Source organism: Schistocerca serialis, chromosome 9 (genome assembly GCF_023864345.2).
Source record: "Schistocerca serialis cubense isolate TAMUIC-IGC-003099 chromosome 9, iqSchSeri2.2, whole genome shotgun sequence".
NCBI classification, from domain to species: Eukaryota; Metazoa; Arthropoda; class Insecta; order Orthoptera; family Acrididae; genus Schistocerca; species Schistocerca serialis.
The window spans coordinates 345,298,259-345,311,928 of NC_064646.1; positions in this window are offsets into that span (position 1 = coordinate 345,298,259).

Below are 13,670 nucleotides of genomic sequence, written 5' to 3' on the forward strand. Positions count from 1 at the left end.
AAAGATACAAAACACGCTTCTGAATTTTCTACATCAGGATATGCAAAAATCTCATCTGTCTAGTTTTTCAGTCTTCTAATGTTCTGATGAAACAAATTAATTTTATTTTTTCTGACACTGTTACATGTGTTATGGTTCTGTTTGGCTCTAATTTCTTCGAATAACCTAATCTTTTCTCCATCCAAAATCACTTTCATTAATAAGTGGTCTTATTTTGTAGTTTAGGATTGCAAAGATATTGCAAATAGAACTGGTTTCAGATTGACGATCAATTCCTCTTCATATCGACCCTCATAGCCCAGTCAAATGGTGGTTTTCCCACAGAAAAATTGCAAAAGTTTTTTTTTCTCAGTGGTTCATTATGCTTTTTGATGTGATTAATCTGAATTTAAAGTTTGGTGCCATGTAGGAAGTCAGCTTCACAACGAAAAGCCCTAAAAAACTTCAAAACTTTTGTACTTATACCACGAAAACCGTGTTTTTCGAAGACAGCCACCCTCTAAAAAATTAAAGTACTGTTAGACAAAATTACCTACAGATTGACGAACGATACTGATGGCAGAGCACACTGGAAAATAGCAGTATTTTAGCACTTCCACAAAAATGTCAAAAACACCCAGTGTCACCCCCTACAACTCAAAAAATGTACATGTTATCAACAAAAACTCCTATATCACCTAAAAACACTTCAATTTGCTTGCAGGTGATGTTGGTAACATTCAGTTTTCTCATAAAGGGAGGAAGATTGGGGAGAGAAAAGCAAAAGTTTCAAAAAAAAATACCTTCTGCACCTTACAGCCAAATGACCCATTCCACCTTTCTCGCTCATCAGTACTACGCTTCTAGTGTATTACGCTTAAAAGAGGTGGTTTTGAATCAGTTCACGGGAAAATATCCTTACTGAAAACATTAACAAATTATATTAGCAATGTATTAGGTGCATTACACTGATTAGAAAGATGAGTTATGAAATGTATTTGTATTAATGTACATGTGTCATTAAAGAAGTGATATCAAGCCCAGGATTGGGCCATCACTTCAAGCAGGTTCTCTGTCTAGAAAATAAAGAAGACATTTAGTGATATAATATGGACACAAGTGACTGATAAGCTGTATATTGAATTATCAATCTATGAAAAAATGCCTGTACTGATGTCATGTGTGCAGCTATTGTACTCATCTCTCTTTGACTGGTGTTGGTCCAGACAATGTTCTTTGAGCACTAAAAGGTCCAGGTGAAGTGTCTTGGGCAATGGTAGGTCGAGGTGAAACTCAGGGGCTGTGGAAGGTCAGGGCTGAACAGTAAGCTATTGCAGTTATTCCACAGAAAAAAATTATACTTGAATGATTAATATTATGATAGACGAAAATTGATTAGTAAAGATGCCTGATGCTGTGAAATATTACATGAATAAGTATGAGCTGTCACATCAGCTACTTCAGCTAAGGGTATTGCAAGTGAGTTATCCTTGTTGTCTTCATTGTCTGTGTCAAAATTGTAGTTGATGTTTGGGCAGAACCCTTCACATTGGTGTCACAGTTTCACGCAGAACAGTGCTGCATGCCTATAGCCGCATTGACCATGCCAATCTTTCTTACATTTGCAAGATATAAGATGAAGAAGCCATTCAAGAGGTGTGGATTTCAGTGTGGTAATGGGAGCCAACCCCCCTCCCACTTGCTGCCCATTGCTCTGGTCCCAAGTGGTATAGTATGTGTGAATGGTGGTGGCTTTTTGTTGCTCGGGTTTGTATGGACAAGTAGGCATACCTTCAAAGAAATTAGTGAATCACATATCAATTATGTATGAGGTAAGTATAGCACAATAAAAATGTGGCAGTTGTGTTCAATGGGTACTCAGATGGACAGGAAGCTACAAAGTCCATGGAGCACTTGAAGAGGAAACCAAAAAAGCAGTCTGAGTGGCAGCAGAATGATATCAACAGTTTTACAAGTAAATTTTCTATTGAATGTGGAAAACAATGATAGACTTATCACAATGCTGATGAGAAAATGCGGTGAAAGTGGAATCGTCTCCAAGGAGGCAGCTGATGATGGAGACACACAGATCGTTCTGTCCTTCCAGTGGTAATAAGAGCTGCTGGTGAGAAATGGTGGCAACCACTCAACAACAACACTCAACAAGTTGAGGTATAAGTAGTATGCGACATCAGTCTGCAAGACATTAGTAAACAAGGCTTTCCTACCTCCCACTGACCCTGCAGCTCAAAAAACACCATATATTTCAATCAGATCTGCACTGCATTGAAAACTACTTGGTTCCAGAGCAGTGGGGGTGAAAGTTGAAACAAAACTGGTTTTGCACAAAACGGTACCAACAATGAGAAAAGTCATGTTCCAACATCAGTGACAGTTTTGGTGTAGAAGGTGAAGACGACCTGGATGAGCCACTTGAAGTACCACTGTCTGAAGCTGCAGAGATGACAGAAGGTATTAATTCATGTAATATTTTGCAGCAGTAGGCATCCTTACTAACCAGTTTTTGTCCATTGTAATATTAACACTCAGTTACAGATTTTCCAATTGAAGAACGTCTACTATTCACTGTTCAGTGCGATATTCAGTTGACAAAGACACTTCTCCTACAACTACTGTAGACCACTTAATGTAAGACGGCGTTTCCGCACATGGCGACAAGGAAGCGTGGAGGGGATGAAGTTTGCGCATGCATGGCGGCAGAGAGCGGGCAAACGAAGTCCGTATTGCCGAATGTGTTGCTACAGACAACAGTCAGGTTCGTTTGCCTTTGGTACATCGTATTTACGTCCAAATCTATAGGAAATAACACATTTAAAATCTGATTTCAATCATTCGTCTACATGAGAGAAATCTTACTTGTGAGTCTTGAGGTTGTGTCCACTGCTCCATAGCAATTGTCTGTGTGACATCGGAAGGTGAGAACAGCTGATACAGCTTTGTGAAGATGTCAAGTACAATTTTTCTCAAAACCACAATTGTCTAATGACAAGATCAATGAAAATAGTTGCAATAATTGCCATTTATTGTGATTTTCACTATAAGTAAAAATGTAATACATAACAAAATAAACTTCAAAATCAAACCGAAATCATTACACGAGGGTTACAACTTAAATAGTAGCAACTATTTATTCACAACTTAGACAAAAGAGTTACATGTTTGCATCTGTCCTTCAAAGAAGTCATCAGCGTTGTGTAGAACCTGTTGCCAGCGATGTGGAAGGTGTAGTATATCGTTAGCAGAGCCTGTTCTGTTGATGGTGCGAATCGGGCTGTCTACTGCCTGTCAAATCTCTGGAACAGTTCTGGAGCGAATGCCACAAAGTGGTTCCTTCATCTTCGGAATCAAATCAGTGACAAGGACTTAAGTCCAGGGAGTATGGTGGATGGTACAGTATTTCCCAGTCCCATCGACCGAACAGAGCAGCCACAGCTTGCGCTGTATGCGCCCGCGCTATGTCGTGCAAAATGATGGGTGGGTTGCGTAGAATGTGTCGCCGCTTCTTTCGTAAAGCTGGTCGCAGGTGATGCTCCAAAAATGAACAGTAATATGACTTAAGTCCTTGTGACTTTGAAGGACGGTAACAGATCCAACCCTCATATCTGTTTGACAACTGCTTCTGGTCCATATAATTTTTTAAATGTGTATAATGTGCATATGTGGGTGTGTTTCACTGCAGTTCAATGTAAATCACGATGCGTAAAAAAGAATTACTGGTAGCAAACACTAGTACAAAAGACTATGGCAAAATTGTCCGTACTATCTGCTGTGGATCACACACTTGACAGCAGTTCTCCAGAAGAGGGCGGAAAAGCATAATGTAAGCAGTCTCCTTAGCAGACCTGTTGCACTTTCTAAGTGTTCTACCAATAAATCGCAGTCTTTGGTTAGCTTTCCACGCAACATCATTGATGTGGTATTTGCACTGTAGGTTACTCGTCAGTGTAAACCCTAAATATTTAGTTGAATTTACCAGCATTTAGAATCATGTGTTTTATCCTGTAACCCGAATTTAGCGGATTCTTTTTAGTACTCATGTGGACATCTTCAGACATATCATTATTTAGAGTCAATTGCCACTTTTCTCACCCTATAGATATCTCGTCTAAGTTGTTTTCTAATTTGTTTTAATCTCTTATGACTTTATAAGATGGTAAATTACACAATCATCTGCTAACAGTCTAAAAGGGAAATCACGAATACAGTCGCAAAACTAAGACGATACTCAGTAGGCACTTAATTAAATATGCTTGTGAGGAACTTAACATTCACAGCTATCCTGCTACGAGAAAGTTAACATTGATATCTGAATGAATAATTTAGTTGTGCTGTGAATGAACCTGCATTATCGCAAAAAATAGAAAGAGCGCAGCACGTGGGGGAGAGATTCTCGCATTCTAGTTTGTAACTCGCGGCTAGCCGCTCGGAAAGAGAATGAATCTTATTAGCTGCTAGCAGTTAATGGTGGAGGATGCGCAGAACGGTTGAAAATAGCGCCTCCTTCCAACATGATGCGAACTATAGTGCTCAAGAAACATTGCCTGGATGGCCACCAGTCGAACAGAGACGAATAAAGTGACTGTGCAAACGACATGGATACAGGTATTTCTTCATATATCGATAGTTCACTGTACAATTTGTTAGTCATTTGTATCCATGTTCTATTAATAAATGTCTTCCAGATAGAGAACCTACTTGAAATGATGACCCAGCTCAACTTTCTCTCATGTACTGATACATGTACATAACCACACACAGATTTTGTGGTAATCTCTCTTTTCAGTGCCATGTACCTAATATGTTGCAAATATCATTTGTTAAATTTGTTAATACTTTTAGCAAAAATATTTTCCCATATTGATTCAAAACAACCTCTTTTGGCTGTAGGTAGTGGCGGATTTAATAGTTTTGTGCCAGTAGGCACACCATATGCCCCCCCCCCCCCCCCAAAAAAAAGTATTTTAAATAATAACTACTACCCGATCACTTCACTGGGTTGGAGAGCTGTGAGCTGTTTCTGTACTCTGCTATTCGTTGTTCTGAAGCTCAATCAAAATGTAATATGGTTCCTGAACTGTACTTGGTGCACGGCAGCAGATAAACTTAAAACTACATTGTGTTAACTCGTTCTTCTGTCACAGGACCACAAGGAAAATTTTTTCTTTTAGGGCCTAAAAATTCAGCAGAGCGTGTAGGAGACAACGGATTTTTGTTATAGATTGACTTTTAATATGTTCTTTTACACGAAACCGTTGAGAATGAGAATAAAAGAGTTGCGTTACGATCTAAAAATTGAAGCGAACGTGTCATACATTAGAAATTAATACGTACTTTTACGGAGATGCGTTCAAAATTAAACTGTCGTTTTACAATCTAATAACTTGAATGTGTAGCAGATACAAAAACACGGTCGATATTAATACGTGAATCTATAGGAAAGCGTAACAAATAAAATGAAATAGAGATTTCGGTGCACGAAATAATAACTAAATACAGACGAACAATCAACACAGAACTGGATTTGATATACCTTTAATCCATGTAAGGGCTGAACAGTTTTGTACTGCGGCTACTGCTCTCACCATAGCTCTTTTTAACGGTATTAGCAAAGCTTTTACGTATTTATCGACAGAACTGTGAACTACGTTTTTTATTAACACATTTTCATCTGAGCGTGTTCTCCGGTAACGTATATTTCCGTTATAACTATACATTTCAGCAGACGCCAAGAATACGCATCAGTTGTAATATACTACAGTATCTGTATGACTTGACAGTACAGAGCCGGGAGGCTTGGGTCATTTGGGTATTATTTAGTATTGACAGGCGCCTTCTGTCAGGTCTGCACGTAAACGAGGTTTAGTTCCGTGTTCTGCCATCGGCAATTTCGTAAAAATTTACTCATTTCGACTAATATATCACTAACCTCAGAAGATTTCTAACGTTCTGCGACATGTACACATTCATTAGGGAAGGGAGGCTCTAAGTCTGTGTCGTATGGCACTTGGAGTTTTGCTGCACGTTCAGCAAGTTTGCGTTTTCATGATCTTTCATTGGTGCATTCATCGTCTATATCAGTCACAATCTCCATGGGTTTATTTTCAGAATAGTCGAACATGCCACGAATAAATGCAATAAATCCTACAAGTGATTCATATAATTCATGCACTATTTTAGTATCAATATTTACACTTTACAATTTCAGATTTTCACTATTAAATCTCTGGAGTATGTCCTTCCGAACTGTCATCATAAATACTGTTTCTAGTTTGCTGATTTAATAAAGCTGAAGCTTCATTTCGCACAAGCGGGTTTTCAAACGTATAGTTGGCAATATATGTGAGGGCACTGATAGCGGCCTCCCAGTTTTCATATAGACTAACACACACTTCCTCTCTTGCTGACCAACGTGTTTTTGATAAACTTTTTACCGTTTTGCTTCCTGGTTTTATGAAAAAAGTTTATCCTAGCGCTGTGTAGAAGCAGAGAAAAAATTATACGGTTTTTGCACTACATTGAAAAATGAATATGCTTCCCGATAACAGCTTGCAGCACTAGTGCCGACTAAATTCCAAGTCTGTGTGCTGCACAAGGCACTTAATGCGCTTTCCGATTTTGTTCTTCAAACCAGTGTAGGTTCCTGACATTGTTTGCACTGTCATATGATTGGCCTCTATAGTCAGTAATGTCAATGGAATTTGTAGACAGGACTTTTAGTACGGCATCAGCTAAGTTTCCATACTTGTGTCCCGGGTTTGGTAAAAACAGAAGGAAACGTTCGACAGGTTCACTATTCTCGTTCACATATCTTAATATGAAAGATAATTGATCAATATGTGATATTTCCGCAGTGGAATCTTCTATTACAGAGAAATATTAGGCCTGTTTTATTTCACTTAAGATAATTGTTTGAATTCGTTCATCACAGATTGTTGAAGAAAGATAACTTGTATGTCCCTGCCCTGGATTTCCATATTGTTCAATGTGCTGTGCAAGAAATAAATCAAACTCGGTTATAAGTTCAACAGACATCATAAATTGACCACTATGTAATAAATGGAATCTTTCAATGTGTCCACGTAGGGGAAGTCCATGACTTGTTAACTTCTTCACTACCGCAAACACCTTTTTCAACGCACTGCACCAGTACATTTTTTCTGTCTCAACATATGACTCGAAATGGTTATCTATTGTTCCAAGTGACTTTTTTCTTGGTAAGAATTGTATTATGAAACATTAGAAATATTTTTCCAATCTGTAATACCATTTTTAGCAATCACGGCCTTACCTCCGAACATTTTACATGGTGCACAAAAAACAGTACCCGTGCTACAGGAGGATACTAGAAAATCACGCAAAGTTGATTCACCATTTAAGTTTGCGGTAAAATACATTTTTGTTCAAATATCTGGTTTTATCGCCTATTGATCTTCTTGAATTAGAAAAAAATCGCCGTTAAAATTTTCATTAATTCCACATTGTAAAAGAATGTCGATTGTTGATTCATTGACATAGCAAATGCAGGATCATCACTAATGAGGTTATTTCGTTTTGTAATGCCTGACTCGACATTTAGTTTTTCGTGAAACTCTAAATCGGGAACAATTTGCTTTTCTTCCTTTTTAACGTTTGTTTCGTCTCTATTTACTTCTTTTGCATCAGCTGCAGTGACAGAAATATCATCCGTATTACTTGAACTCGAAGTGGAACCAGCAAAATTTTTTGCGAAAAATTTATCTACTCTGCCAAGCGTTATTGGCTGCTCATTCTCGACTTTCCTTCGATAATTTCCGAAATTCCGCCTCACTTAATTTTGCACGTTTGCTTCTTTCACTGTTGGGAAAGAGAGACTGTACCCAGTTCCAATCGTACTACACCGCACATGACTACAAAGCTTTTTACTTTAAACGTGGCACACAAGCACAAAAATTTTTCCTTTAAACACGGAGCGGTGAACTGACTTAGCTCGTATCACTCGACGTTAACTGTGCTATGAAAGAACACTAATGCAGAATAATTTAATTTCATTGTCGCCTGTTTCTCTGTTGTTAGAGAACAGCAGAAGCACACCTGCCGGCAGGAATTCGTCTCATAAAGAAAACGGGACAGTCCCTTTTTTGGCTTTGTTTACGGTGTTGCCAGAATTTTAGCTGGGACGCAAATATGTTCTCAATATTCTTGACGCTGTCTTTGTAATTTAAAAAGCAAATTTAGCAATTTCTTGCGGTGAGGAGTGCTGGATTGGATCTTAGTGCACTTATAACATTTTAGCGGTTTCTGTGGGCAGAGAAGACGGACTACAAAGTTCAAATAGTCTTGTTGGCAGTTGATGTGGTTTGTTGTCATTTGTGTGAATTCTGCTGTTATGTCTACATGCAAATGCACCTTTTGTTCCACCATAAAATAAAAATAACCGTAACTCGAAGAAGTTAGTTAAGAAGTTCAATATAAAATTTGCTGTGCCACATACAATTCGGTTGCACAGAGTGGGAACTTTGATATCATGCAGGCTGCAGCACAATAAATGAGGCTCATGAAAGTTGATTTCTTCTTTTTTCGCCAAAAAAAGTAACTAAGTAAATACATGAATAAACTTTTTAAAATGTTATGAAGTGTGTCTCACAAGTTATTATATATTCTGCTTAAGTTCTTTAAGTATAAACATGTTTTTAAAAATGTAAAACATTCCCAGTATCAACATGTTTTATTGAACGGGTGTCATTAAATCAAAGTGCAGATGTTGAAGACCACAGATATTTCACATTAATTACAGTAAATAAGGATTGACTCTACTTCCCCGTAATTTCTACGAGAAATTTAGGTAGAGTCGGGTTTTACACACTGGGGCCCACACATGTTACAGTATTTAAGAAACTGCTGATTAGTTTATCACAGCTTTTCAGGGGTCCCGTTATTTTCACGGGGAAAATATGGTAGGGTTAAGTAGAGGAAACTGCAGATAGTTGAAGAGATACTCGAAGGTTTCAGATAGATTATATAATGGTAAGACAGAGATTTAGTAACCAGGTTTTAAATTGTAACACATTTCCAGGGGCACATGTGGACTCTGACCACAACCTATTGGTTATGAACTGTAGATTAAAGCTGAAGAAACTGCGAAAAGGTGGGAATTTAAGGAGATGGGATCTGGATAAACTGACAGAACCAGAGGTTGTAAGGAGTTTCAGGGAGAGCATTAGGGAACGATTGAGAGGCATGGGGGAAAGAAATACGGTAGAAGAAGATTGGGTAGCTTTGAGGGATGAAATAGTAAAGGCAGCAGAGGATCAAGTAGGTAAAAAGACGAAGGCTAGTAGAAATCCTTGGGTAATAGAAGGAGTATATCACTAGGGCTAAGATAGATACTGCCTACAGGAAAATTAAAGAGACTTTTGGAGAAAAGAGAACCACTTGTATGAATATCAAGAGCTCAAATGGAAACCCAGTTCTAAGCAAAGAAGAGAAAGCAGAAATGTGGAAGGAGTATATAGACTATAGAGGGTCTGTACAAGGGTGATGTACTTGAGGACAATATTACGGAAGAGGATGTAGGTGAAGATTAGATTAGATTAGATTAGATTAGATTAATACTAGTTCCATGGATCATGAATACGATATTTCGTAATGATGTGGGACGAGTCGAATTTTCCAATACATTACATAATTAGGTTAATTTAACAACATACTTAAGTTAATATAACAACTTTATTTTTATTTTATTTTTTAATATTTTTGTTTTTTTTCTTTTTTTTTCTTAATTTATATCTAAAAATTCCTCTATGGAGTAGAAGGAGTTGTCATTCAGAAATTCTTTTAATTTCTTCTTAAATACTTGTTGGTTATCTGTCAGACTTTTGATACTATTTGGTAAGTGACCAAAGACTTTAGTGCCAGTATAATTCACCCCTTTCTGTGCCAATGTTAGATTTAATCTTGAATAGTGAAGATCGTCCTTTCTCCTAGTATTGTAGTTATGCACACTGCTATTACTTTTGAATTGGGTTTGGTTGTTAATAACAAATTTCATAAGAGAGTATATATACTGAGAGGCTACTGTGAATATCCCTAGATCCTTAAATAAATGTCTGCAGGATGATCTTGGGTGGACTCCAGCTATTATTCTGATTACACGCTTTTGTGCAATAAATACTTTATTCCTCAGTGATGAATTACCCCAAAATATGATGCCATATGAAAGCAATGAGTGAAAATAGGCGTAGTAAGCTAATTTACTAAGATGTTTATCACCAAAATTTGCAATGACCCTTATTGCATAAGTAGCTGAACTCAAACGTTTCAGCAGATCATCAATGTGTTTCTTCCAATTTAATCTCTCATCAATGGACATACCTAAAAATTTGGAATATTCTACCTTAGCTATATGCTTCTGATTAAGGTCTATATTTATTAATGGCGTCATACCATTCACTGTACGGAACTGTATGTACTGTGTCTTATCAAAATGCAGTGAGAGTCCGTTTACAAGGAACCACTTAGTAATTTTCTGAAAGACAGTATTGACAATTTCATCAGTTAATTCTTGTTTCTCAGGTGTGATTACTATACTTGTATCATCAGCGAAGAGAACTAACTTTGCCTCTTCATGAATATAGAATGGCAAGTCATTAATATATAATAAGAACAACAAAGGACCCAAGACTGACCCTTGTGGAACCCCATTCTTGATAATTCACCAGTTTGAGGAATGTGCTGATCTTTGCATGTTACGAGAACTACTTATTTCAACTTTCTGCACTCTTCCAGTTAGGTACGAATTAAACCATTTGTGCACTGTCCCACTCATGCCACAATACTTGAGCTTGTCTAGCAGAATTTCATGATTTACACAATCAAAAGCCTTCGAGAGATCACAAAAAATCCCAATAGGTGGTGTTTTGTTATTCAGATCATTCAAAATTTGACTGGTGAAAGCATATATGGCATTTTCTGTTGAAAAACCTTTCTGGAAACCAAACTGACATTTTGTTAGTACTTCATTTTTACAGATATGTGAAGCTACTCTTGAATACATTACTTTCTCAAAAATTTTGGATAAAGCTGTTAGAAGGGAGATTGGACGGTAATTGTTGACATCAGATCTATCCCCCTTTTTATGCAAAGGTATAACAATAGCATATTTCAGTCTATCAGGGAAAATGCCCTGTTCCAGAGAGCTATTACACAGGTGGCTGAAAATCTTACTTATCTGTGGAGAACAAGCTTTTAGTATTTTGCTGGAAATGCCATCAATTCCATGTGAGTTTTTGCTTTTAAGCAAGTTTATTATTTTCCTAATTTCAGAGGGAGAAGTGGGTGAGATTTCAATTGTATCAAATTGCATAGGTATGGCCTCTTCCATTAACAGCCTAGCATCTTCTAATGAACACCTGGATCCTACTATATCCACAACATTTAGAAAATGATTATTAAAAATATTTTCAACTTCTGACTTTTTGTTCGTAAAGCTTTCATTCAATTTGATGGTAATACTGTCTTCCTCTGCTCTTGGTTGACCTGTTTCTCTTTTAATAATATTCCAAATTGTTTTAATTTTATTATCAGAGTTGCTGATTTCAGACATGATACACATACTCCTGGATTTTTTAATAACTTTTCTTAATATAACACAGTAGTTTTTATAATTTTTGATAGTTTCTGGGTCACTACTCTTTCTTGCTGTCAGATACATTTCCCTTTACCGGTTACAAGATATTTTTATACCCTTAGTAAGCCATGGTTTGTTACAAGGTTTCTTACGAGTATATTTAACTATTTTCTTGGGGAAGCAGTTTTCAAATGCATTTACAAAAATGTCATGAAATAAATTATATTTTAAATTGGCATCAGGTTCACGGTACACCTCATCCCAGTCTAACTGCTGTAGGCTTTCCCTGAAATTTGCAATTGTTAAATCGTTGACTGAACGTACTACTTTGGAGGACTGTTTAGTATTGCTGAATGGAGCTATGTCATATATTGTAACTAGCTGTGCACCATGATCAGAAAGACCATTCTCAACAGGCTGAGCATTTATCTGGTTAAACTTATCTTGGTCTATAAAGAAGTTATCTATCAGTGAGCTGCTATCCTTTAACACCCGAGTAGGAAAATCAATAACGGGTGTCAAATTGAAAGAACCGAGTAATACTTCAAGGTCATTTTTCCTATTACCCTCTTTCAGAGAATCTACATTGAAGTCCCCACAAATAATAATTTGCTTCCCCCTGTCTGACAGATAGCACAACAAGGAGTCCAAATTTTTCAGAAATAGATGAAAATTTCCTGATGAGGACCTATATACAGTTACAATTATAAATGTGCCTTTATTTAATTTAAGCTCACAGGCACATGCTTCTATATGTTTCTCTACACAAAACTTTTTTGTTTCTATACTTTTTGCACAATGATAACTTTTGACATATATGGCAACTCCTCCTTTCTCCATATTTTCTCTCATTACATGTGCAGAGAGCTTATAACCACTTACATTTACCTTATCCATATCAGTAACAATGTGATGCTCAGACAGGCATAGTATATCTATTTCATTCTCAGCTTCTAAATCTTCGAAACAAACCAGAAGCTCATCTACTTTATTCTTTAAACTCCCAATATTTTGATGAAATATACTTACATTATTTTTAATTATACTTTTATGAGAACCTTTCCTTATTCTAACATTTGCAGTACTCTCCTGTCTGAGTTTCTCATTGTGCTTAGGCCTAGTTCCTATACCAGTGGTCACATGGTGTTCAGATGAAATGGGAGATATGATACTGCATGAAGAGCTTGACAGAGAACTGAAAGACCTAAGCCAACACAAGGCCCCGAGAGTAGACAACATTCCATTAGAACTACTGATAGCCTTGGGAGAGCCACCCCTGACAAAACTCTACCATCTGGTGAACAAGATGTATGAGACAGACAAAATACCTTCAGACTTCAAGAAGAATATAGTAATTCCAATCCCAAAGAAAGCAGGTGTTAATAGATGTGAAAATTACTGAACTATCTGTATAATAAGCCACAGCTACAAAACACTAACACGAATTCGTTACAGACAAACGGAAAAGCAAACCTCGGGGAAGATCGGGATCAGTTTGGATTCCGTAGAAATGTTGGAACACGTGAGGCAATACTGACCCAATGACTTATCTTAGAAAATAGATTAAGGAAAGGAAAACCTACGTTTCTAGCATTTGTAAACTTAGAGAAAGCTTTTGACAATGTTGACTGGAATACTCTCAAATTCTGAAGGTGGCAGGAGTAAAATACAGGGAGCGAAAGGCTTTTTACAATTGGTACAGAAACCAGATGGCAGTTATAAGGGTCGAGGGGCATGAAAGGGATGCAGTGGTTGGGAAGGGAGTGAGACAGGGTTGTAGCCTATCCCCGATGTTATTCAGTCTGTATATTGAGCAAGCAGTAAAGGAAACAAAAGAAAAATTTGGAGTAGGAATTAAAATCCATGGAGAAGAAATAAAAACTTAGAGGTTTGCCAATGACATTGTAATTCTGTCAGAGCCAGCAAAGGACCTGGAAGAGCAGCTGAATGGAATGGACAGTGTCTTGAAAGGAGGATATAAGATAAACATCAACAAAAGCAAAACGAGGATAATGGAATGTAGTCGAATTAAATCGGGTGATGCTGAGGGTATTAGGTTAGGAAA